The sequence below is a fragment of the Tenrec ecaudatus genome, chromosome 9 (genome assembly GCF_050624435.1).
Source record: "Tenrec ecaudatus isolate mTenEca1 chromosome 9, mTenEca1.hap1, whole genome shotgun sequence".
NCBI classification, from domain to species: domain Eukaryota; kingdom Metazoa; phylum Chordata; class Mammalia; order Afrosoricida; family Tenrecidae; genus Tenrec; species Tenrec ecaudatus.
In genome coordinates this window covers 143789292-143814262 of record NC_134538.1, presented here as the reverse complement: position 1 = coordinate 143814262, position 24971 = coordinate 143789292, and the positions used below count along the sequence as shown (strand labels likewise).

Genomic DNA, 24971 nt, shown 5'->3' with positions numbered 1-24971 from the left:
GAAAACCAAAAAGGAGGAGAAAAATCAGTACATCTTTAACAGAGAACTCAAGAAAAAAATTCGTGAGCTGCAATGTTAAAAGATTCCATGGGCAAACTTTTGAAGGATACAGGAAGCATCAAGGGAAGATGGAGACGTTCCCTGCTGCTGCGGATGTTACATGACTCATCAGAAACGGTGTTTAAAAGAGAAAACCCATAGGACCAGATCCATCTAATCATTGAATGGCTTACTGGATTTCCTGTACATATCCCCTATGTATGCCAAAGCTGTCCATCTCAACCAAAGCACAAAAGAATCCTGCATGAATCAGTCCCAGAATGCCATTTCTACATCACCAATAGGTGATGAAATCCTCATGAATATCAATCACCGGGACTCAGCATCACTCAAGTCTGCTCCAAGGAGACTCTTCTTGAAGGTGAGCTGGTAGGCCTGCTAGAAGAACAGCTGCCACCGTAGAAGCTAAGAGAGTACTCTCTCTTGCTGTATGAAAACCACGACTGAACTCAGTCCCCACATCAGCATCCATGTGCCTCTGGTGCCCTCTCCCCAGTTCTTGTTGAAGTTACTTTCAGTTATAGGATTTTCGGCACTCACAGGGTGGAGCAGATGACAAAAACGTACAATGACATCAAAATGGTTACGCATCTCCTGGCTGAGAAAAACCATTGTTTTCAGCCACCAGCTCTAATTGGCCAAGCTCTCTTAAAGCAGAATCATATCCCATCTGAACAGAATGAAGCCCCGGAGGAGCAAGTGCGACAGCTTTGATCAAGTTAATCAGCTACAGCAGGAGCTGTTCAAGAAAGAAGAGTGATTCAGAATTGTCTCCATTGCTCTGAAGAGAATGAGATGGATGCCAGGTGGTCCACACCTCTTCAGTCCAGTGAGGCCTTTAGCTTTCCTCAAGGCCTGATGCAGCTGGAGATGCTGCATGGAAAACTCAAGGAACTGGAAGGAGAGAATAGGGCTCTTTGAGGCTTGTCCCATAAAGACGGAAACTATTATGTAGGAAGAGGAAGAACAGCTTGCCAATGGTTGTGTTAAAGAGTTTCATGAAACCCATGCTCAATGTCCAGAATGACTGAGGAAAGGTCAGGGAAGAGTAATGATCTGATCTGATACCAATGGGAGAGCTCCACCCTTCTCTCTCTGATTATAGACTTTCAGCACAAGCTTAAAGAGCAGGTGATAGAGAAGAAAGAACTAAGATGTCACCCATAAGCTTCCAAGGATTCTCAAAGACAACTAACAATGGAGCTGCATGAGTGATAAGATAGGAATATGGAATGTCTGGGAATGCCTCATGGATCCCAAAAAGAAATAAAGGAACTCCATAGGAGATCAGAGTCTGCTGCCCATCTCTATTTCTCCCAGTCCTATGGAGATTTTTCTGGGAAATTTCTGGCAGCTGAGATTGAGGGGACCATGAGTAAAAAGTTTACTTTAGAAGAGAAAAATTTATCTCTTTAAACAAAAGGCCCATCAGAAACAGGTATTTTAAACCATCAAGATTGTCAATAACACATAGGAATATTCTGTTCCATTTCCATGCCAGGTCCCACTGTTCAGCTGTCATCTTTGCAGCAAACACTGTTGAGTCTGGTTTTGCATTCAATCAGAGCACAAAGTGCTTTGGAGCCAGGCAACATTTCAGAGGAAGCTGCCAGGAATCTTGAGCACCTGTCTCTGAAAATTCCTTGGCCTCTCAACAAGCTGAAATATTCCTCCAGAAGATGTATGGCCTGAGAGCTTCTCAGAACCTTCCTGATGTTGGCTAACTATAAATGAATTTAGTGGACAGGCTGATGAGACTGGAGATAGCCCAAACGGCCCAGATCCCTGATTCCCAGGAGAATGGAAGAAGCCAAGAGATAGAAGTTGGTCTTCAAAAACCAGACTCTGCTGTTAATTTCAAATTGGGGAGCAATGTATTAGGAGGATCAAGGAAGAACTAGAGTCTTTCAGTCATTGTGGGTAGTTTTGGAACCCCGGTTTGCACATCCTCAACCCAAATGGGTGTCCTGGAGGAGGACTGAGGCTCAGCAGGTAACTGACCTAGTGTAGAAACAAGTACATGCAGGGTAGACATGCACTGGCATTTGAAAGTAAAAATATGTCGTGGAAGGATCTGGAAAGTAGAAAGGGACAAGAGATGGGATGGAGACAAACATGGAACGAGGCCCTGATGGTAGTGAAATTGATAAGTGAAGGCACTGTGAGTGTGTGGAGACAAGGGACAGCTTATATACTCCTTTGGTTAGATTTGCTTTCCTTGAAAATAATACATAAATAAAAAATTCAGTTCTGTTATATTGCAACATGCCAGAAATCTTGAACTTGCTAACCCATTTCCCTCAGGGAAGCAAGTTTAAGGAGGGAGAGCTTAGGTTAGAGAGATGAGAGAAAAGAAACACTTTTGTCTGTTGCTTAAAGCCATGGGGTGAACTCCATCTGTTATGAGACACTGTAGTCAGAGAGTACTGTTCTCCCCTGTGGGTGGCCCATCTTTCTGAGGGTATGTGCACAGCATTAGCAAAGCAAGAACACTTAGCTTCATGCATCAGATCATAAGGAGAGACTCCTCTTTTCTTAGGGTTTCAGGTCTTGGAGACACCGGGAACACAGATACCACCCAAATTGCTTTTGCGTTTGCAATTAATGAAGCCATCTGGCTGTGGTTTAAATCTGTATTTTTATACAACCACACAAGCACAACCTGAGTGAGTGATGGGCCTGGAGGAGGCTTACTTAAAGAAGAAAGAAATGATGGGTAGGGTGGAACCAAGAAAACTCCTTCCAGAGTTTTTCTTTTGGTAACTGCAGTGGCCAAGGAATATGAACATAATTATATGTCCTTCAAATAACCTTGGAGGCTGCAAGGAATTAAACCAGAAGTGCAATCAATAGGAATTAGAGGTTGTTGTATTTTTATCTATAAAACTTTGATAAGGGACATTGATTACAATTAAATATTTTCCAGTATGCTATGCATATTTTTAATGAACTATGACATGTGTGTGCACAAAAATTCTCAGGTGTATTAAATTATAAACTGAAGTAATTCCCCACCACACCCCCAAATAGAAGATGGAAATAATACACAAAAATCATAGAAGCAAAAAGAACTTGTTGACATTCTTCCATTTCAGGAGGCAGGATATAAGCAAGAACCAATGGGGCTAAAGGAAGAAGCCCAAACTGCACTAGCACAAACAAGTCTCCAGGAATTGATTGAACATCAATTGAAATGTTTCAGAAAGCTGATGAAGCACTGGGACCACTCACTCATCTATGCCAGGAAATTTGGAAGATAGCTACTTGGCCAACTGACTGGAAGAAATCCATATTGGTGCCCAATCCAAAGAATGCTCAAGCTATAGAACAATATGATTGATATCACATGCATTTAAGATTTTGCTGAAAATCATTCAACAATGGATGCAGCAGTACATAGGGAGAGAACTGCCACAGGTTCAGGCCAGATTCAGAAGACAAGCTAGAACAAGGGATATCATTGCTGATATCAGATAGCTCTTAGCTGCAAAGAGAGAATACCAGAACAATTTTGATTGTTTTATTGACTATGCAAAGGCTTTCAACTCTGTGGATCATAATAAACTATGTATGATCTTGAGAAGAATGGGAATTCCAGAACACTTCAATGCACTCATGCAGAACCTGTACAGGGATCAAGAGGCAGTTGTGGGAACAAAACAATGGAATAGTGCATGGTTTAAATTCGGGAAAGATGCGTATTAGGGTTGAATCATCTCAACATACTATTCAGTCTTTATGTTGAGTGAATCATCAGAGAAGGGGGCTTATAGAAAGAAGGATGTGGCATCAGGTTTGGAGGTAGGCTCATTAACAACTTGAGATATGCAGATGACACAGCCTGTTTGCTGAAAGAGAAAAGAACTTGAAGCACTTGCTAATGAAGATCAAGGATTGCGGGCTTCAGTATGGATTACGACTCAGTGTGAAGAAGACCACATTCTTCACAACTGGACCATCGATAATATCCTGATAAATGGGGAAATGATTGAAGTTGTCAAAGATTTCATCGGGCTTGAATCCACAATCATTACTTATGGAAACAACAGTCAAGAGGTCAAGAGACAAATTGCACTAGGTACGTCTGCTGCACAACATCTCTGTAGAGTATTAAAATGCAAGAATGTTACATTAAGGACTAAGGTGTGCCTGACCTAAATCATGATATTTTCATTGTCTCATATGCATATGAAAGTTGAACACTGAAGAAGGACGCCATTATTCATTCATAATGCCTTTGAGTTATGGTGCTGGGGAAGAATATTGAAAGTACCATGGACTGCTAAAAGGACAAATTGATCTGTCTTGGAAGAATTAAGGCCAGAGTGCTCCTTTGAGGCAAGGATGGTGTGGTAGTTACATAATTTCATGTCAACTTGAAATGTAGGGGTGGAGCCTAGCCTGTCAATCTGGTCACAGCCCGATGGTGCCTGCTGTGTGAATGACTTCCTCATAAGGACTGTTCTGGGAACCTCCCTCTCTCTCACAGCCTTCACCCTCGTGCTGTTGAGCCATGTTGAGATCTACTGAGACCTGTGTGAACCCTGTGATGCTTCCATCGCCATTTGATTCACACGACTAGCCTGTGATCTTCCTGCATATCGCATCATTGCTTGTGGCTGCATGAGTCTAAAGAGGGACTTATGGACTAGTGTCGGACTTACGGAGTAGTATCAGACTGATGGACTTGATCACAACTGCCTGGGGTGTTTTCCTAACATCTTGTTATAAAGCTCTCTCTTACACATGCATCAGCATCCCTGGATTTGTTTCTCTAGTTAACCCGCCTAACACAGACGACAGGATTCTATCTTATATATTTTAGACATATTGTCAGGAGACACCAGTTCCCGAAGAAAGATGTCAAGCTTAGGAAAGTGTAGGGGCAGCAAATAAAAAAGAGGAAGGCTCTCAATGAGATGAATTGATATAGCAGCTACAACAATGGACTCCGACGTAGAAAGACTTCTGATGATGGGACAGGACCATGCTGTGCTTTGAGTTGTGGCGCAGAGTTGCTGCGGGTTGGGACCAACTCTATGACACCTATCAACCACAGGGATCCAGGTAGGATCAACACACGAGACATCTGCCCTGAGCCACAGATTTCCTTGAAGGGATCCTGGACATGTCTTAATGCTAATGGGACACTATCATAAAAATGGAGTCAATCTGAAAGAAAAGTGTGTTTTCAAGTTTCCTAGATGGAGAAATCACAGGCTTGGCCCAACAAAATGATTCATCTGTGTTGAGGAAGCCATGCTGCTGCAGCCAAGGACAATTTTAGGATGTTCCTTAGAAGAAAGGGCTCCTGTGTTTTCATCACTGTGAAACTATGCACCAGCTCAAGCTAGCAATAAAGGTGACTTGCGGCACCATTGGGGGTTCTGTGAATCAGCAGGGAGGCCCTGATCCTAAACACTTAAAGAAGAAGGGGAACTCAATAGCAATGCTTCACTGCAGAATTGGACTGGAAACTGGAGGTGGGTTGAGTCTATATCGACAGAGAAAGCAGTGAGCTCAGGTAGAGGAGATATAGAGGGAAGATGGAGCGGAAATTTAATGGACAGACACCAAGAACAGCTGGCAGACTGTGTACAGCAGGACAGCACGCATCTGCATGCATCTTGGGCAGCAAATTCTAGCAGAGTTGGCATGTTGGCTGTTGGACAGTTACTTACAGTGCTTCTAAAAATGATTACACATCTCTGCTCAAGTATTATGCTGATATAAAATGAGAAAATGCCACCTAAGGTTCTTAATAGTGCTGAACAATATGAATCAGGAAAAAAAGATTCAAAACAGTGCTTTATGCATTTTTCTTTGGACACCCAAATGAACTCCAAAAATAGTCCTGACTGGGACCACCAATGTGGTCCCTTGTGTGTCTGATGGTAGCTTGGGGATTTATTAGATTTTGGAAATATTTCAATTTGTCAGGCATACATCAGATACTACTGCTATTTCTTGGATCTCTGGGACATTTTCACAACTGAAAAAATGCACGCACATTGTCTGCAATGATGTGCTTTCCTGTGGTTTGACAAGGAACTTCTCTGAAAGCAAGCAGAAGAGTTCATTTAAAAAGCCCTGTCTGTCCATATTTCAAATCACATTCCTTCTGTGGCAGTCCCTCCCCTGGGAGTCTGTTATAAAGGAATGTGCCCACACAACACAAGCTGTTGGTTAGGAAAGTGCAAACACACACACACACACACACACACACACTGCATAGCAACACTCTACAACCCCTGTACCTCACAATTTGGCAAGCGTACCTGTTCAGAAAGGGACACGTTTGGAATGTTAGAGATGCGCCAAGACCGGGAAGAGTAACGGAGAGTTGGGTCATTACAATGTAAAATAATGTCACATCCACATATATTCCATACAAAAAATTTTGACCCTAAAGTATCAGACATACTTGGCCAACCAATATGGAGAATGAGTGACTTTCAGGACTTTCTTTACTATGAAGCAACTAGGTCCTAAATACAACATGAAGTTTATTGCTCACTGGAAGTAAGGAAAATAACTTTTAAGTGCCAAGGAATCAAATGAATTGAAACGAAAAAAATAAGATAAGATACCAAGAGCAGGGTCATGCTGACTGCAATGCTGATGTAAGGTTTTGCGTGTCAAAAACACTGACCCTAACGTTCTGCAGTTCAGCCTCTAATGGAAGAAGAATTGGACTAGGTCCATAGGGTGGAGGAGATGGCTGGTGTATACATTGTTCTCATTTCTGGACAGTATTCACTCATTGATCACCTTTCTTCTCAGAGATCAGATTGCAGTTCCCGGAAATAGTTCATCGCTGAGCAGTTTCTGCAGTTTTGAACTGATATTAATGTTCTCCTTATTCCTCTCGAGGAGAAAACAGAAGGAAGGTCTTCGCTGCATCATTGATAATAAGGGGACTACTAGAAAACAGGGAAAACGAACACAAACTAGCAAAATATTCACAGGCTACAGCAAGTGAAAAGTTACAAAGCAGAGCAGCTTCCGCTGCAAGGAAACAAGGTAGGTGCCTGTTGAGGGCTCTGCAGGAGACACCTAGGAAAAGGCTAGTCACTGTGTTGACTCCGACTACAAGTGAGATAACAAGCCGTCTGTCCCTGGTGTCGTACCAGACTCTTCGCAGAGGTTCATATAACGCGTGGTCAAATCTGAACAACAGCAGCACAGGCTCCCAAAGGTTCTTGTTAGCATTCATATCTTACTTGGAAGTTGAGAACAAATCCTGCAGACCCTGTCTAATCCCCTTCCATGGACATAAGTCATTTCATTTTCACTATCAATCTCTCCCTCCAGTACGAAGAGGCGCCAGCTTCTATCTAGCCCCTTGACTAGAATAAATCAGGGTTGGGAGAAGTGTGGCTATGGTCGTCAGTGGCCATCACATCTCTTCCAACCCATGGGAAACCCATGTGTACAGAGAAGAACTGCTCTATAGGGGTTTGCAAGGCTGCGGCAGTTCGATTTTATGTCAACTCAACCCTGTGTGAATGTGTAGTGGCGGACTCTGATCGCTCAATCAGGCCACAGCCTCATGATGTCTTTCAAGAAGGTCTGGGCTCTTATAAGGGAGACCCTGAGATCTCCCCCTCCCCTCTCTGCTGATTCACCTTCCTATAGTCTGGGGCTCTGCCTGCCTCTAGGGGTGCCTCACGTGAGCCACCGGACTCTGAGACCTGTTGACCTGCCATGTTTCCACCAATCTTGTAAGCACACAACTCTGCAACTACTTCCCTGTGATCTTCCTGCATCCAGCTACACCTTTCTACATCATCAACCTGGAGCTAGGTGAGTCTTAAGAGGACTCCAGCTAGCATTGGATGCATGACTTAAGTTGGACTGGGCTAGGACAGTTTCTTGATATAAACTTATGTTTTGATATAAAGTTCTTTCTTACACTTACAGGAGTGTCACTGGTTTTGTTTCTCAAGACAACTCAGCCTAACCCGAAGGCTATAACCTATTGGGAATAGATCACCATCCTCGGGCCTGTCTTCAGAGGCATCTCTGACTGGGTTTGAATGCCTAACCCTTTTGGGAGGAGATGAGCACTTAACCATTAGTGCTACCCAAGGACACTATCAGGAGATTTCACAAATCCAAGTCTGTTCCTTTGATCTGGGCACATATGTCTTGGATGGCTACAGATTAGTACAAGTAGCAAGAAAATAAAGATGGGCCAGCCAATGTACTTTGAATAGAGACACGTCAGTCTATCTTTTAAAGTAAATTTATTGCCTATTGATGTTGTGTTATGTCTCAGGCAAAGTTCTAGTGAGAGCGATGATCTATAGATAGACTGATACTTAGATACTTAACAAAGCTTCATAAAAATAAAATTATGAATAGGACATGTAATAAGCTAGGTTTTGCACATGAAGACACTAAAGAGCAGCAGCCAGGAGGAGAAACCAGCCTGCTGGCTCGAATGGCTCTCACTTAGCCTGCAGCCTGTCCTCTCAAAAAGTACACCATCCAAATCTCTAGTTCTGATGCCATCATTTCCCTGGAATACTGACATAGCCTCCTAACCTGCCACACCCCTTCTTGATTTAACCAAAATCATTTCACTCTCCTCTCAGTCTCTCAAGGTTAGTGCTTGTAATTCTTTCTGGCACTCTTTGAGGAGATAAGCCCAGAGAGATTCTGCAACATGTCTCTGAACACCTGGACGATGCAGGAGGGCTGGGTTAAGGGATCCCCTAGATGGAATTGTGGTGGGAATTACCAAGGTAGAAGGGCAAGTACATGAGCCAAGATTGTCTTGTTTTGTTTTTAATCTACACTGGCTTCCAATGTTGAGTAACCAAGCACATGTTCTCAGAGATGGGGAGAAAATGAAATCCACAGGTCCATTTGCTTCATTATCCGCCAGTGTTGCATGAGGAGGAAAGGAATTGGCTTGAGACTTGGTCTGGCTCATTGTTGTTGCGTGTCCTCTCCTCTGTTTATATCCTTATCAATCACATATGACAGGGGGTATCAAACTCAATCCAAACGCTGGCCATTGGTGCAACAGGAAAGATTCACGCGGGCCACATCACATTTATAAATGTTGTTAAATTTATATTTTGAGGGGGGATTCAGGAATATGGATAAGATAATTAAAACACTATATAATTGCTTTTATTTAAACATTTATTTTATTTAATGCATTTATAAAACTAAATTTATTCTTTTTTAACCCAAAACTTGCCAGTGCTTTCCTCCTACTAGGTTTTGCTTACCTCTTATGTGGTGACCATAAAATATAACACAATTACTAATAAAAAACACAAAATGTTGGACAGCAGACAAATGTGATGCACAATCATAATGGTTTCCCTCTAAAACTGTTAACTAGCACTGCCGCTAGGAATGATTCATAACAGCACAACCCAGAGTGCTCTTTTTAGCCTTTTCACTGTTGGGATCTGTTTACATTACGCGACACTGAGAGTAGCAGACATATGACTTCCAAACGTCGTGGAACTGAGTCAGTGCATTTATACCCGTCCACGGGTCCCCAGGAAAGGCACTGGGCCACGTGTCTACTCGTCTTCAGTAGTTAATGGGTTAACAAGGGGATATTGTGTGTACGGTATTGCCTAGATCTCCCTTAAGTGTACTTTTCTTCATAACAATTTTTCTATTTTCATTTTATTTCAGAGCATCGCAGGCCACAAAAAATTACCTCAGGGCTGCATGCGGCCCATGGGCCACCAATTTGATACCCCTGACATATGATAATGAAAAACTATCCTATAGGAATTTCCAGGGTGTAATTTTTATGGAAATAGGTCTCTAGATGTTTCTCCTGAGGAGCTGGTGAATGTGTTAGAACCACCATCCTCGAGGTTATCAGGCCACTATTTACCCATGCCACCACCAACTGGTCCCCACCTTGGAGGGAACCAAGAATACAGCCAAGAATGAAGCCTACCTGCACTGTCTTAAGGGATTTGCTTTTCCTTGATCTTTGTCATGAGTTCTCCTGGCAGTTGGTTCTTGTGTGGGTTTGGGTAGGCTAGGGAAACAAATCCATAAACACTCATATGTGTATAAGAAAGAGCTTTATATAACAGCTCAAGTTCATAAGTTTGATATTAGCCCATATGTCCTATTCCAGTCTACAAATTCCTTTTCAGACTCATGCAACACATGCAATGATGCCAAGTGCAAGAAGATCACAGGCCAGTGGGTGGAAAGTCTTGTGGATCCAGTGGTGATGGAAGCATATCAACATTGATGTGGGTCTCCACGTGACTTCTCCATCTCCAGGACTCTGGTTCTATCAGAGTAGCTCCATGTATCTTGTCAGGAGAAATGTCTCTCAGGGATCGTGTGTATGTCCCACCTTCAGTGAGCTATTTTATCTCCATGGTGCCTCCAAATGAGATCATCAAGCTGCAATCTGTTTGACAGGCCAAATTCCACTCCTTCACTCTTAATAGTCTCAAGTTGATGTCAGATTATGTACCTACCACAATTCTGAATATTGAATAGAGTGAATTTGAAAGACTGACCTACCCAAGAGACGATCATAAACCTTAAAAAACACAATAATGGTAGCTAATATTCATTGAGTGGCTATTTATGCCAATGTTCTAAGTAAGCCCTTTTAAATGAATCAATTCCTTTAATCCTTTTTAAACAATTTTTTATTATGAATTAGGTTGGCTTTACATTTCAGATCATTAATTTTGTATTAAGTAGTTTAAGCTATGTATCAACAACCATACCCCAATTACCCTTGATTCCTTGATTTCTCTTCTTCCTCTTGTGGATTACGGTCTCCTTTAGTCACCTAAATACCTATCCATCCTCCATCCTCTAGCCTATTTCTTAATCTTCCTTCCTTTGCCCTTCCCATCTTGGTAACTTCCAAACTCTGTTTCCTTGGTAGGGAAGTCTTTGTTCTCTCTCTCTCTCTCTCTCTCTCTCTCTCTCTCTCTCTCTCTCTCTCTCTCTCTCTCTCTAGCAATATTTGTCTTTTGGTGTTTTTTAAGGAACCATTTTATTGGCATATAATTCATCAACTATATAATTCAATAGCTCAATCATAATAAGAAGAGTACAGTCATCAACACAATCAATTTTAAAACATTTCCTTTGTTCTTGTGCTCATCATTTGTCTTTTTGTGATTAATTTAGCATAATAATCTCCAGGTTAAATTATATCATGAGGTGCTTTAAGATTTCATCATTGTTTTTGAGTGATGTATTCTGTTGTCTATTCTTATGCTGATGGGCATTTAGGCTCTTACTATTGTGAACATTACCATGATGAACGTAAGTGTACGTGTCTGAACCTGTTGTGCTCATTGCTACTTTAGGGTATATACAGAGCGGAGGAATTGCTGTCATGTGATATTTCTAACCCCATCCCATTTTAGCGCCATTTCACAGACAATAAACTGAAATACATAAAAGTTAAGTCTATCCCCCAATATCTATTACTTATAAGTTACTTATCGGGCAAGAATTCAAACTCATGCACTTTGGTTATAGAACCCAGGCTCATAAAAGCACCATTCTTTTTATAACAAGTATAAACTTCAAAGTGCGACTCACTTTTATTAAAGTAGAAATATGAATTTTAGAAGGCCTTGAGAAATTAAGTAAAGAAAAGGCATATGGTGTTTACAGTTACCAATTTTGAAAGACATTTATCATGGAAAAATCCAAAAATGATTTTAAGAGGTTATGAATGTTAAGAGCAGCTTTAGAAAATTCCTGTCAAGAAAATTCAAAAATATATAAGTCAAGAGAGGGTTCTGTATGTGTTAGTCAGCTAGAGTGGTACCAAAAATGGGACTTAAGACATGGAGTTCCTTTTAAATGAGTTTTTATCCCAGAAGTTAACCCACTGACGAGCTGTTGGTTTTTGACAATGGATTGAAGTCCATTCAATGGGAGAAGACACAGCCTCTTTAAGAAATGGTACTGGCTAGTCATCTGTGGGAAAATGAATCCTAATCCACACCTCACACCATATATAGATAATTGCTGAAAATGAACCAACTGTCTAAATGTTAAAACCAAAATTATAGTTTCTGGGAAATATCATAGTCCCTAATCATATGCAGAAATAAACTATCAAATGCAATAATAAAAGACAAATTAGTTAAAGTAAAAAGTAAATAAGTCAGCTCTTCAAAATGCTTTATCAAAAGAGTAGGAAGAGGGTCTGCAGGGAAAAATAATTGGGGAATGACATCTTATAAAGTTATCATCTTCAACACCTCTACAACCAAAGCCCAACTCCATTGTCCATGGTCCACAAATTCAGCTTTTGTAAATGGACCAAGGACATAAACAGGCACTTCACTGAAGAGGCCTTTCAGATAGTAATAAACACATAAAGAGATGCTCACATCTTACCTATGCTTGCTGTCATAGAGTCAGTGCTAAGTCATCATGCCTTGGTAGCACAGGGTAGTGCTGCCTCTGCAGGTTTCAGAGACTGTAACTCTTATGGCAGTAGAAAGCCTCATCTTTCTCCCCAGACACTGCTGATGGTTTTGAATTGCCAACCTTGCAGTTAGCAGCCTAAGAACTAACCACTATGCCAACAGGGCACCTAGTTCTTCAAAATTATGATGAGATGCCATCTCACCACAGCAATAATGGCAATGAACAAAAAGAAAAAGAATGTAGAGTAAAATTTGAATTCATCAAAAAGACCAAACTTACTGGTGGGATAGAGATGGACGGAACCCATGAAGCAATGGCCATTAGGCACCCTTCAAACTTAGAACTGAACACGCTCCTGGATCCCCATTCAAAATGACAGTAATACTCCTGAGAAGAGTGCTGCTCAGAGCAATCTACTACAAGGGACCAAGAGGGGAGCATTTGCCCAACAATACCTACAAGGTTGGAAGGGGTGGGAAACCAGGGGAGTGGAAGTAGACATGCGAGAGTCCTGACATTGTGCAAGAATTGCTAGCCATATCACAAAATGATCTGTGCACAATTTGTTTACAAAGGAAGCTAATTTGCTTAGTAAGCATTCTTGCTTAGTAAGCATTCACCTAAACCACAATAAAATATTCAAAATAATAATAATACCGTATATACTCGAGTACAAGCTGTCCCAAATATCAGCTGAGGCACCTAATTTTACCACAAAAACTGCATAAAAGTATGCAGAAAAACTTGGTTTATACACAAGTACATACGGTGATATAAACCAAACTCCCTGACATGGAGTAGATACCGACTCATAGCAACCCTATAAGATAGGGTAGAGGGGCCCTGACACAAACTGTAACTCTTTACTGGAGTAGAAAGCCAAGTCTTTCTCTCTAGTTGCTGCTGGTGATTGCAAACTGATGGCCTTCCAGTTAGCAGCCCAAACCATAACCATTACACCACCAGGCCTCACTAGTAATACCAGTAATCAAGGACATTTGGAAGTAACTACTGCCCCTCCTGCCTGTGGGCTCAAATAAAGAGACTGTCTGCCGGGAGTCCTCTTAAGTGTTATTTAAGAAGATCCCTAAAAGGGTGAGGAGCCCCATCAGGGAGCTGAGTGAGCAGAATGAGCCCCTGGAAAACCAGGGCGCAAGGGGAATGTGGCCAGGAGCTGAGACGGTCCAGAGAAAGAACCGGTTTGAAAGTCTCTTGGTCAGAAAAGTAGCCAGTTCATGTCTGTCCCATCATCACAACTCAGGACAAGAACGTGGCTGCCCTGCTCCCTGATCTCTCCGTTTGCTCCTCATTCATCTCTGGTGTGGCCATAGAGGAAAATGGGGAAATGACTGCAAAGATGTCATTCACCATACATCTGCCTCTCTCTGCCTAAAGCACTTCACTGCAGACCCCTAGGAGGGGGAGACTGAGAGGAAGCTGAAATTATGATGGAAGTGTAGAAAGTTGATTAAAATCTTAAGACTCCACTCTTTTTTTCTGGCGACAGAATGAGGTAGTACTTTCTGAACAACAGTATAAAAGCAAAATAACCAAACTCACTTGTGTTAGTCTGGGTAGACTAGAGAAACAAATGCAGACACTCATATGTATATAAGAAAGAGGTTTATATGCAAGAGCAATTGAATATTGAGAAAAAAAATCCCAGCCCAGTCCTGGACACATTAACCCATATATCTGATACCCATCTATAAAGTCCTCTTCAGACACATGAAACACAGGCAATGACGCTGAATGCAGGAAGATCGCAGGCCAGTGGGTGGGAAGTCTTGTGGATCCAGTGGCAGTGTAAGCATCTCAGCGCTGGCAGGGGTCTCCACGTGGGTGTTCCAGCTCAAGGCACTAGAGTGGTTCCATGTGTCTTTTCAGCTGCAGTGTCTCCCAGGAAGTCAGCAGAGAGAATGAGAGTGTTTCCCACCTTCAAGGAGGAATACTGGAGTTCCCAGAATCCTCAGGAGATGGCCATGCCCACACAGGGACCTCAGTGGCTGTGACCTGAATGAGAAGGTGAATTCCACCCCTTCACTCTGAATCCTCAAATTGACAGATTTGTAACAGCCATTCAGTCGGTGCTTACTTACCACTGCCATTCAGTTGGTGCTTGCTCATAGCGACCCTATAGGACAAGAGAGTTCTGGAGACTAACTCTTTTTTTTTTAATTAAAAGGTCATTTTATTGGGGTCTCTAACAACCCATAACGTTCCATATATCAACTGTATCAAGCATATTTGTACATATGGTGCCATCATTCTTTTGTAAACATTTACTTCCTATTGAAGCCCTTGGTATCAGCTCCTTTTCTCCCTCTCCCCAAACCTCGTGACCCCTTGACAAATAATGAATTATTATTATTTTCATATCTTACACTAACCACTGTCTCCCTTCCCCCATGGCTTTTGTTGTTCATCCCCCTGGAGGGTTGGGGGTGACTGTGTGTGGAGCAGTTCCCTTTCCTCCCCTCCTCTTCCACCCTTCCCCCGTATGCTTCTGGTATCGCTATTCTCATTCCTGTTCCTGGATTCCATGTGTCTGAGTCCTTATCTTTTATCTGTACCTGTGCGCATGCTCTGGTCTTACCCACAGTGGAATGCAGTACTGGGGGATGATAATGGGGGATGATAGTGGGGGATGAGGAAGTCGCAAGGAATCAGAGGAGTATTGTGTGTTTCATTGGTGCTTTACTGCGCCCTGGTTGACTCATCCCTTCCTTGTGACCCTTCTGTGAGAAGGTGTCCCTTTGAGACTGTAACTCTTTAAGGGGGTAGAAAAACCTCATCTTCCTCCCAAAGAGCAGCTGGTTGTGACCACTATGCCACCAGGGCTCCTGATACCAGAGCACAGTTATCTTTTCTTAGTGTTGAAAAATAACGGAGTTACTCCATTTCCATCTGGTGACAGGAGGACAGCTTCCCTTGATGAATAAATTGTAAAGGGTGCCATGGAAACTGAAACAACTCTTTGTGATGATTACACAGAACTACCAGGAATTTGAGAATACCATGCCATGCCAGGCCAGCACCTGAACCACACCACATGGGGAGGGAGGCCCCCTTCTTCCACTGTTTGTCCAGCAAAAACAGTGAAGCACAGAAACCACCTGAAGGCACTCTCATCAGGTCAGCTCTTAAGCTAAGATAGTATTTGTTTCTCAGGCAGCCTCCTTTCGATATTCGTTTTCTGGGTAGGCTATTTCTCCGTGCATTATGAGCATTTTCCTCAGGGTTAGTCAAAGACTCAGTAATTAGCCTATGAACGACATTTTGTAATCATTTTCCAACAACTTCTCATCATGTGTCTAGAAAGAAAAGAACAAACCCTTTATACTTGATCCTTTATTATCAGGGAGCACAAAGCTGCAGTCAGCAATTTTGAGTCCTGGTTATAATAAACCTTCCGTAGAGTCAGAGGCGACAAGGTTACAGAAGAAGGTCAAGAGAATGCCACTCCCTGTAAAATAGAAACAGATCAAGGAATTGTCTCTCACCTATCAGGATTGTATTCTCTGTTCAAACAGAGAACAGAACTCAAGTGTAGCTAGTAACAATCGGAACCACCTAGCAGGCCTTTATTAAGGAGTGGCACACAATCTTGGCACACGGCACGTTAAGGCATTGGCTTTAAAGCATGACCTGACTATATAATCACAGTCTACCACAATCGTGTGGGACAAATGTAGAACTACACTCTTCCCAATAAAAGATGCAATCTGATAAAACTACAATGTGATCGATGTTCCTATGTATTCCAATAAGATTCGCCAACTCCCATGGTAAGGTACTCTCATTTAACTGTGTATTTAAACAGCAGGTAGTTCCTCATTCCTTCCTCATTAACAAGTTGTTGGCCATTACGAATGGAAAATATGCTTGGATTTCCCAGGTACGTATGAAGTACGTAAGTTTTGCCACCAGAAGGAGGAGCTGTTTTCATAGGACACGAAGACAGACAGTTGGAAGCATTCCGCTGCAGGAATTGAAAGGTGAGCAGAAGGGTCATTCATGAATTCATAAATCAGCCTTCCCTGTTGTAGTTGTTATCTGATCATCAATAAATCAGAGAAGGGATGTGATTACTTATTTGTTACAGTTTGTGAAATTATAAATTAATGTACCTACTTATGCTTTTCTCTTCCCTGATAAAGATTTTCATTGAACCTTGGATGGAAACCATAGTCACAAAGCACTTTGTCGTCATGGTATATTTCTTTCTTTTGTGGGTGCAAGAATATGCTTTATTATACGTCCATTTTATTGTTCTCATAATTACACAAAATCACGAGCTATAAGGTGGGACTTTTGAATGTAAGAGAACTTTCCTTAAAGAGAGCCCTGTCATCGTATGCTTCTGTTGGTGGCTGCCATCAAGGCTATGTACAATATGGACTAAGAACTGTATCTTTGGGCCGTAAAGAAGGCACAGGATAAGCCAGGGAGAAAAACTATAGCCAAGAACATATTGAATGAGAGTTTTTTGTATGAATATAATCTAAAACCCATGTCTTTGTCTAGTTAAAAAAAAGCACCAATCAATACTTTTGTAAAGTCAATACTTTTGTAAAGTATTTTTGAAGCTCTTCTAAGTCAAAAGAATGCAACCTTCAGTATATTTCAGGGTTCTGATTATGAAATCACGGCCCCCATACCAAAGTAGGCAATTATGGTCAATGTATGAATATCTAATGATAAAGGTTATAAAATCAAAGCAGAGGCATCTGCTCTGGGCTGTTTGTTAAGTGACTGAACTGAGAGCTGAACCAAGAGCTCAAGGCAATCTCTCCCTTCGATTTTCCCTTGGCTGCTTACAAACTCTTGTCTCTCTCTCCAGAGTCTGCCTTCATTTTGCCCAGGAGCCCCTCCTCTGGCATTGTGAAACACAGGCGTTTCATTAAGCTAAGGACCCTGGTGCGGGTAGAGACTTTGAGCTAGGTCATACAGATTCCTTGAAGCTTGACTCAGTGATTCCATCCTCCCCCTGATAGTTCATACTCTGAGCAAGCTTAGCCAGTCCCGCCTGCAGATAAGCAGCATGCCATTGCTTTGAACCAGCACGAAACCTCTTTGTGACTTTGCTGTGAAGTGATGTCTTGTAGCCAACCCCCATATTTCAGCTGTATGATTGTAAACAATAATGTTGAAATGTGCTCGCCACTCGTTCCCACCTCAAACTGGCCTTAATTGCTGTAAATCAGTTGTTCCTAAAGTGGGGCAGGGGAGAGGAGGGGGGGCAGGGGGGCTGCAACATCAGATGTGTACCCTTTATCCTGAATTATAGGACAAAAGTGTTATTGGCCAAGGGGGTGCTAAGTAATTTTTTAAAAAGAGGCAGTAAACCCAATCACTCTACGCTGCAAACCCATCATAATATCAGTTTTATCAGAAGTTTTTCTTTTCCCCATTTAGCAGTATAATTATTTTTGACTTGCGTTTCCCACCTGAGACGTGCGAGTGAGCTTCAATCTGAGTGAGCGTCAGCCTGAGATTTCCAGAGCTTTCATTGCAATGTTAATTTGGCTTCAATAAATCTCTTGGATTTTATTTCAACAGAGTAAGAATTTCAGTTCTCTATACACCATGCTCCATTCCTCCAGGACTGGTAGACAAAGCAGACAGCAGCCCTTGGGGAACAACCTTTATCTATTTAACAATCAGAATGATCCTCCCGCTGCTGTTGAAGTACTCATGGAAGCAACTTTTGTCCACAAAGTTCTGTAGTGGAGAACAAGCTTGCCTTGCTCAAAGCAAAAATCCATCACATGAAATTGCTGGGCAAAAGAGAAACAAAAGCAATCTTTGGGTCTAAGGCTTTCAAACACAGACAGCTCTTGCTCAGCTTCCATCACAGGTATCCTGCGGGAAGGGGGGATAAAAGAAAAGAAAGAACTGCCATCGAGTTGATGCCAACTCAGAGTGACCCTATAAGGAAGGGCAGAACTGCCCCTGTGGGTTTCTTAGACGATAAATCTTTATCAGAGTAAAGAAAGCCATATCTTTCTCCTATGGAGTGGCTAGTGGATTCAAAATGCTGGTTTCGTGGTTGGCAGTCCAATGCATGACCCACGACACCACCAGGGCTCCTTCATATCCATGCACAGCCCCTGCCTGGTCCATCACTGCTGTCCCACGAGTAGTTAACATTAGAGGGTCTGCTGAGCATTGGAACAGGGTCAGGGCCCTCTGAAGTTCAGACGCAGAAAGTTTTCTGAATGCTGACTTCCATTTAATGTTTTCCTTTCACCTCCTCAGAAGTATCATTTACTATTCACACGATTTTCTTCTTATAATTAACTACTGAAATGAAGTAGTTTCACACCCTCGGTGAAGTACAGGGGAATTTACTTAAAAACAACCAGATTTATTAGCAATCAAAACTCAACAGCAGGAGGTAGCTTGGTTTTAATCCCATCATAGATTTTTGTTAATGTTTTTCTTTGAATATTGCTTTCAAAGAGAAATTGAATCAATAATCTCACAGGATAAATTCAAGACAGTCTGAGCCAGAGTGGCTTTACAAATGCCACCCTCTAGTGTTACAAAGAAGCAATTTAAATTCTGGCCATAAACTATATATGTATATGTATGTGTGTGTGCGTGTGTGTGTGTGTGTGTGTGTGTGTGTGTGTGTGTAATCTTAAATCAGTGTACTATTGGAGCGATCCTGTTGTGAATGAGCTGGCCTTGGACAGGCCCAGCGGCATAATAAGCTTTATTTCCCATAAGTCAGTCCCTGCCAAGAAGAAATTTATTTCCATTTCTTTGGCAAGATTTCTGTTTTGTTTTGTTTTTAATAAATGAACACATGAGTCACTAAAGCTGATTTCACATTTCACGTGGATGAATACAATAGCAAAAAGGAAGTATGACCCAGTTTTCTCTGGCGTCTGCTTGCCAAACAGTGTATGACGCCGTCTAATAATTAGTGTACACACTCATTAGCATGAAATGCTGAAGGAGTCGTTTTGCATCTTGGACACTGACATTGGATGTTGGCTGCTGTGGCAGAAGTACTAATACTTCAAGGCAATTGCATCTTATAAACACTTGGTGGAAAATATGAAATGTGGTAGTCTGTCACATAGCTCAACATTGGTACTGTAAATTGAACCTATCTTGATCCACCATAATAAGAATGCCCTATAAAGAAAATAGCCTATGACCTTCTTTAAGATATGGGTTCAGAAATAATAGTGTGCGGAGTTGTGGGCTCAGGAGAGGCACTCACTCAAAACTCTCTGCTATCAAGTCGACACCAACTCTTAGCAACCCTGTAGCACAGGGCAGAGCAGTGTTGTGGGTTCCAAGACCGTAACTCTTCATGGGAGCAGAAAGCTCCATCTTTCTCACACAGCACAGCTGGGGGTTTCAAACTGCTTACTCTGAAGTTAGCAGCCAAACTTGTAACTAGTGGGCCCCATATTATGACATGAAATCATATCTACTGTTTATATGATGTCATTCGTATCCATGAGGTATTTTAGAAGAAACACTTTCAGACGGCCAAGAGACATTTTATACACACTTCAGGTCTGTTATATTTGTGCCATTAGAAGTATATTTAAGAATCTAAACCTAAATCTGGAGTGAATTTTGAGCCATTTCTGCAATTTAAAATGGGGCGGCAAAGCACCAAAGTGCTAACATAAAAATCAAAACAAAAGACAGGAAATGTGCATTTGCAAAATGCAGCCAAGTTCTGCCAGCTTCAAGTCCAAGCTCATAATATGGAGCTCGAGGCCCAGAATCATGGGCCTGGAGAGTGAGCTACATAGCCATGGCCATCAAAAGAAGACCAGGAGTTCAGAAATAGCCACCGCTTGGTGAGAGGACAGGTGGGACAGCAGCAGAGGTGGAGCCAGGCAGCTTACATGAATGGGGGTGAAATCAGAACCAGCCATGGTGCAGAACCAGAATTCTGAAGAGAAGTGAAGAAATCTAAACCTGAAACTCTGGAGCATGAGCAAAAGCTGTTTGCTGAACTCCTTCAGCCTTGGGAGGCATGCCAGGAAGGAATTGCACCTCCCTTTCGATGATCCCCCATGGTTTAGTTTCCCTTTGTACACTAATGTTTTTATAGGATACGCAGAATGAAAACAGAAATCACATTTGAATGGAGCTAAACAGCAGAGGAGAAATGGTTCTGGATAGGTAGACATCCACTAGATTATAAAACCCAGTGGTTGTCAAGGTGATTCCAACTCAGAGTGATTCTATGTGTTGCAGAGTTTAAGTATCCCTTAAGGTCTCCAAGCCTGTGACCTTTTGGAAGGAGATTAGCAGGCCTTGTTTTCAAGTCTCCTCTGGGTGGGTTTGAACCACTAACCTTTTAGTTAAGTCAAGGGCTTAACCATTTGTTACACCCAGGGACTTCAGAGCATAAAGGGCCTTAGATGCTTGGAGTAAGGCATTCAAGAGCCAAGGAACCAATACAAATGCTTTTACTGTCCCCTAGCATTTTGGTAAATTCTGCTTTGAGAGTCTTTTCCCTACAAAGCTTGGAACTTTGAAGTTGACTCCAGCCCTGGGCTAGGAGTGAAAAGCAAACACACTTGTTTCAAGGAATGCCAGCGAGTATGTGCACAAGGGGGTGTCCTGGTTCTCCAGACGACGGGCAGCCTCAACCTTCTAGTGATCTGAATTCTGGGAATTGGCATTAGCCACACCAAGTAAGAAGTACTATATTACCAACATGGGCTATCCTGTTTTTTTAAAAAAATAATTGAAAGTCATTTATACCCTTATTCATTGTGACCGATAATTTAGGTCGGTTCTTTCAGATATTTCCATCAGTATAGTTTCTAGTGGGCAAGTTAGTTATTTCATTTGGATTACTAATAAAACCAAGTTGTTCAAAACTATTACTTACCCAATTCCACAAGTTCATAAGAATTAACAAAGAAATGAATGACCAGGTGGCCTCCCCACATGACTGGATTAGTCTGACAACACGCTCCCACTCCCTTCACCTTTTCCTCATGCCTCTCTGAAGCATGTCCCAGACTCTATCTTGGGGATTCTTCAAATCGTCCTGTAAAGGGCCAATGATGGAAACAGGGGGAGCTCCACTGAGTGAGATAGGACAGGGCAGAAAGTGCAGATAGAAAAAGCAAATTATTCACCTTGGGTCTGTAACACAATCTCTGAAGATGACTTTAAAATTAAGTTCTGAAAATGTCCTGAGCAATGATAACCCATTGTCTTAATGTTGAGTCCAACCCATGGCAACGTTAGAGGACAAAGCAGAACCACCCCCTGGGAAATTGGTTCCACGGCAGTGAGTTTGGTTTGGTTTGGTTTGCATTGGTTGGATTAGGTTTGGTAGGGTTTGGTTTGTTTTGGTTTGTTTTGGATTGGGTTGGGTTGGGTTGGGTTGGGATTGGTTTGGTTTCGTTTGATTGGGTTTGGTGTGGTGAAATCTTTATAAAGGAGACTGTCACACCTTTCTCCTGTGGAGTGGCTGGTGTGTTAGAACCAGCAACCTCTCGGTTAGGAGCTCTTAACCATTGCTTCCCCAGAACTCTTTCTGGTCAAGGAGGTCGGTATTGTTCTTCCTCTTGGGTGTCCTTGAGTTGGTTCTAACTCATAGCAACCCTCCTTGTGTGTACAATGGGATGAACCCTGCCCAGTGCAGTGCCATTCTCACAACCACTGCTATGCATGAGCTCCTGGTTGCAACCACTCTCTCAATCCATCACCTTGAGGTTTACCTCTTTCATACCAATGCTCTACTTTATCAAGCAGAATGTCATTCCCCAGGGCTTGGTCCCTTATGGTAACCTGTCCAAAGTAGGTAAGACACAGTTCATCATGTTGGCTTTAAAGGAGCCGTATGGCTATACTTCTTCCAATAAAAACGTGCCCATTATTCTAGGCATCCAGCATTCTTCTATCTTCCTTACTTCTCCAGGCTTTCTGCCTCATGCTCCAACTCTCACCTGCATATGTGGCAATTGAAAATACCAGAGCTAGGGGCAGGCCCACCTGTGTCCTCAAATTTACACCCTTACTCCTTAACACTAAAGAGATCTCTTGGAGTAGAATTGGCCAGTGCACTATGCTACTTCATTTCTTGACTGCTGTGAATCCACATAAAATGAAATCCTTGACAATTGCCACTTCTTCCCTATGTGTCATCGAGTTTATTGTTCCTGCTGTGAGGAGTTTGGTTTCTTTAGAATGAGGTCTACTTCATACTAAAGACTGAGGCGTTCGGTCTTCCTCCATAAGTACCTCAAATCCTCTTTGCTTTCAGCAAGTAACGTTAAATCATCTGCATAGCACAGGTTGTTAGTGAATCTTCTTCCAATCCTGATGCCTCATTCTTTATATAATGCAGTATCCGATTATCCATTCCTTGTACAGATGGAGTAAAGGACATAACCCTAACTCATACCTTTCCCGATTCTTTTGTTGTTGTTTTTTAATAAATAATTTTACTGGGTGCTCTTAGACTTGTTATAACAATCCATACATCAATTGCATCAAGCACATTTGGACATCTGTTGACATCATCATTAACAAAACATATTCTTTCTACCATTTGGCATTTCCTTCTTCTGTTTAAATAACTCCCTCTCTCGGTCTATGTACAGGACACATAGGAATGATGAAGTGTTCTGGAGTTCTCCTTCTTCACAGTGCTATCTGTAATTGGAATGCATTTAGTAGAATGCATTTAGTCTCAATGAAATAAAGGTAAACATCGCTCTTATAGTCACTGCCTCACCCCAAGAGCAATGAGCAAGATACAGCAATAAAATATTACTTGGCTATAACTCCCAGCCTGATTCTACAGTCTGCCCCACCGGGTTCAGGTTTTAATCCCAATTCAGACGGCAATTCCCTGTATCTATATTATGAAATTGAAACCTAGAAAGATGAAAAAACATGTTCAGGGCCACACAACTGGTCGTCTGTGGCAGAGTTCAGGACTTCGGGATGCTTGTTCCTTCAAGATTCACTGGTTTTGGGCTTGCTGTGTACATCAGACAAGATGAGTCGCTTCCCTTAGAAGTAAAGGCAAGGACATAGAGATTGCACTAACTGATGTGAAAAATGAACTAAAATGCCATATGGACATAGGTGCTGAGCATAAATAGCCTATGTGTGAAAAGTAAAGAATGAAGCAGATGCATGTCTAAGTTATGGCCAGAGAGAGCAGAGATGGACAGTCAGCAAATCTGGTTTTGTATTTATTTCCAGATCCTGTGGCCCACAGCTGAACTTCTTGCAGGTAGATCTCAGGTGGGCCCCTGTTTTCTTAAGTCTCCCCTTAAACCTGACCCTGTGGATTTCTGGAACTATAACTCTTTCTGGGAATAGAAAAGCTCGTCTTTTTCTGTCAGACCAATTGGTGGTTTCAAACTGCCGACTTTTTAATTAGTAGCTCAATGCATAATCACTACACCACCAAAGCTTCTGGGTCACCGTGTGGGCCTTAAAACCATTTCTTAATCTTCCGTAGATGAAGCCTCCATTGAATGTCTCCAGCCCATGAATCATTAGCACTGTGCAACAGCTTTTGTCCTCAGGCAGTTTGTGAATAAAAGTGCATTGCTGCCACTCCCCAAACCAGCCCAAGGTGGAACTTGGGATACTAGGTTCTTCCTGATCATGCGTCATAACATGTCTTAGTCAGAGGAAGGAGTCTGAAACAATCTTGTAAAGTGTTGGCCTGCAATAGAGTGTGCATTCCGATCATGGGCGCTTTTCCTGCTGCGACAGTCCCATCTCCACTGTGATGAATTGCTCTGCCACCGCTCACGGTTTTGTGATGGTGTCTTTTGTTCTCAATGCCCTATTTAAGCAATTGCATTTCTTTGAATCCTGTCACCATATGGCCTCGAGCTCATGGTCTCCCTCACCTGGATGAGTTTTCTTTGTATTATTTAAGACTTAATAAATGTGTATCTATAAATCACCTTTGAAGTTAAGGTCTCACTTGTCCCCTAAGACAATAGTACACTTGTTTTTTGTTAACTTACAATAATTCTGATTTCACCAAATGCATAATTGCTATTCTAAAAGCCAAAGACGCTGTTGAATGAAGAGATGGCAAAGAGGTCAATATATAAACACAGTTTCTCCATAATTTTTTATTATTTAAAAGCAGAGTGAATCCATGACAACTAGTACATAGAATTTCCACGTACACTTTACACATTAATACAATGATGGGAGATATCCATGAGTTTGTGGGGGCAGGATACTAAGATATTTTCCTTAATCTTCTTTCCCAAGTTATGCCACAGTCAAAATCTTTGGGGGCTATAAGTTCGTCGGGAACCCCCCTCAAGCTCTACCTCTGAGGCTGATTTTGAAATGACAACATATTGAATACAGGATCATCCACCTTCTCAGCCTAGGGTGTGAGATCTAGTGAGTTCAGGATCCCCTAACTAACAGGGGAATCGTCAATTTTCCCTTAATTGAAGTGAACTAACCCTTGTTCGCTACATGTTAAAACTGAAAGCCTCACATCATTA

At 42.0% G+C, this 24971-nt stretch overlaps 1 pseudogene; it reads left to right on the top strand.

Moving 5' to 3' along the window:
* Positions 1 to 304: 304 nt before the first annotated feature.
* Positions 305 to 1534, top strand: LOC142456563 (trafficking kinesin-binding protein 2 pseudogene; annotated as a pseudogene).
* Positions 1535 to 24971: the final 23437 nt, after the last annotated feature.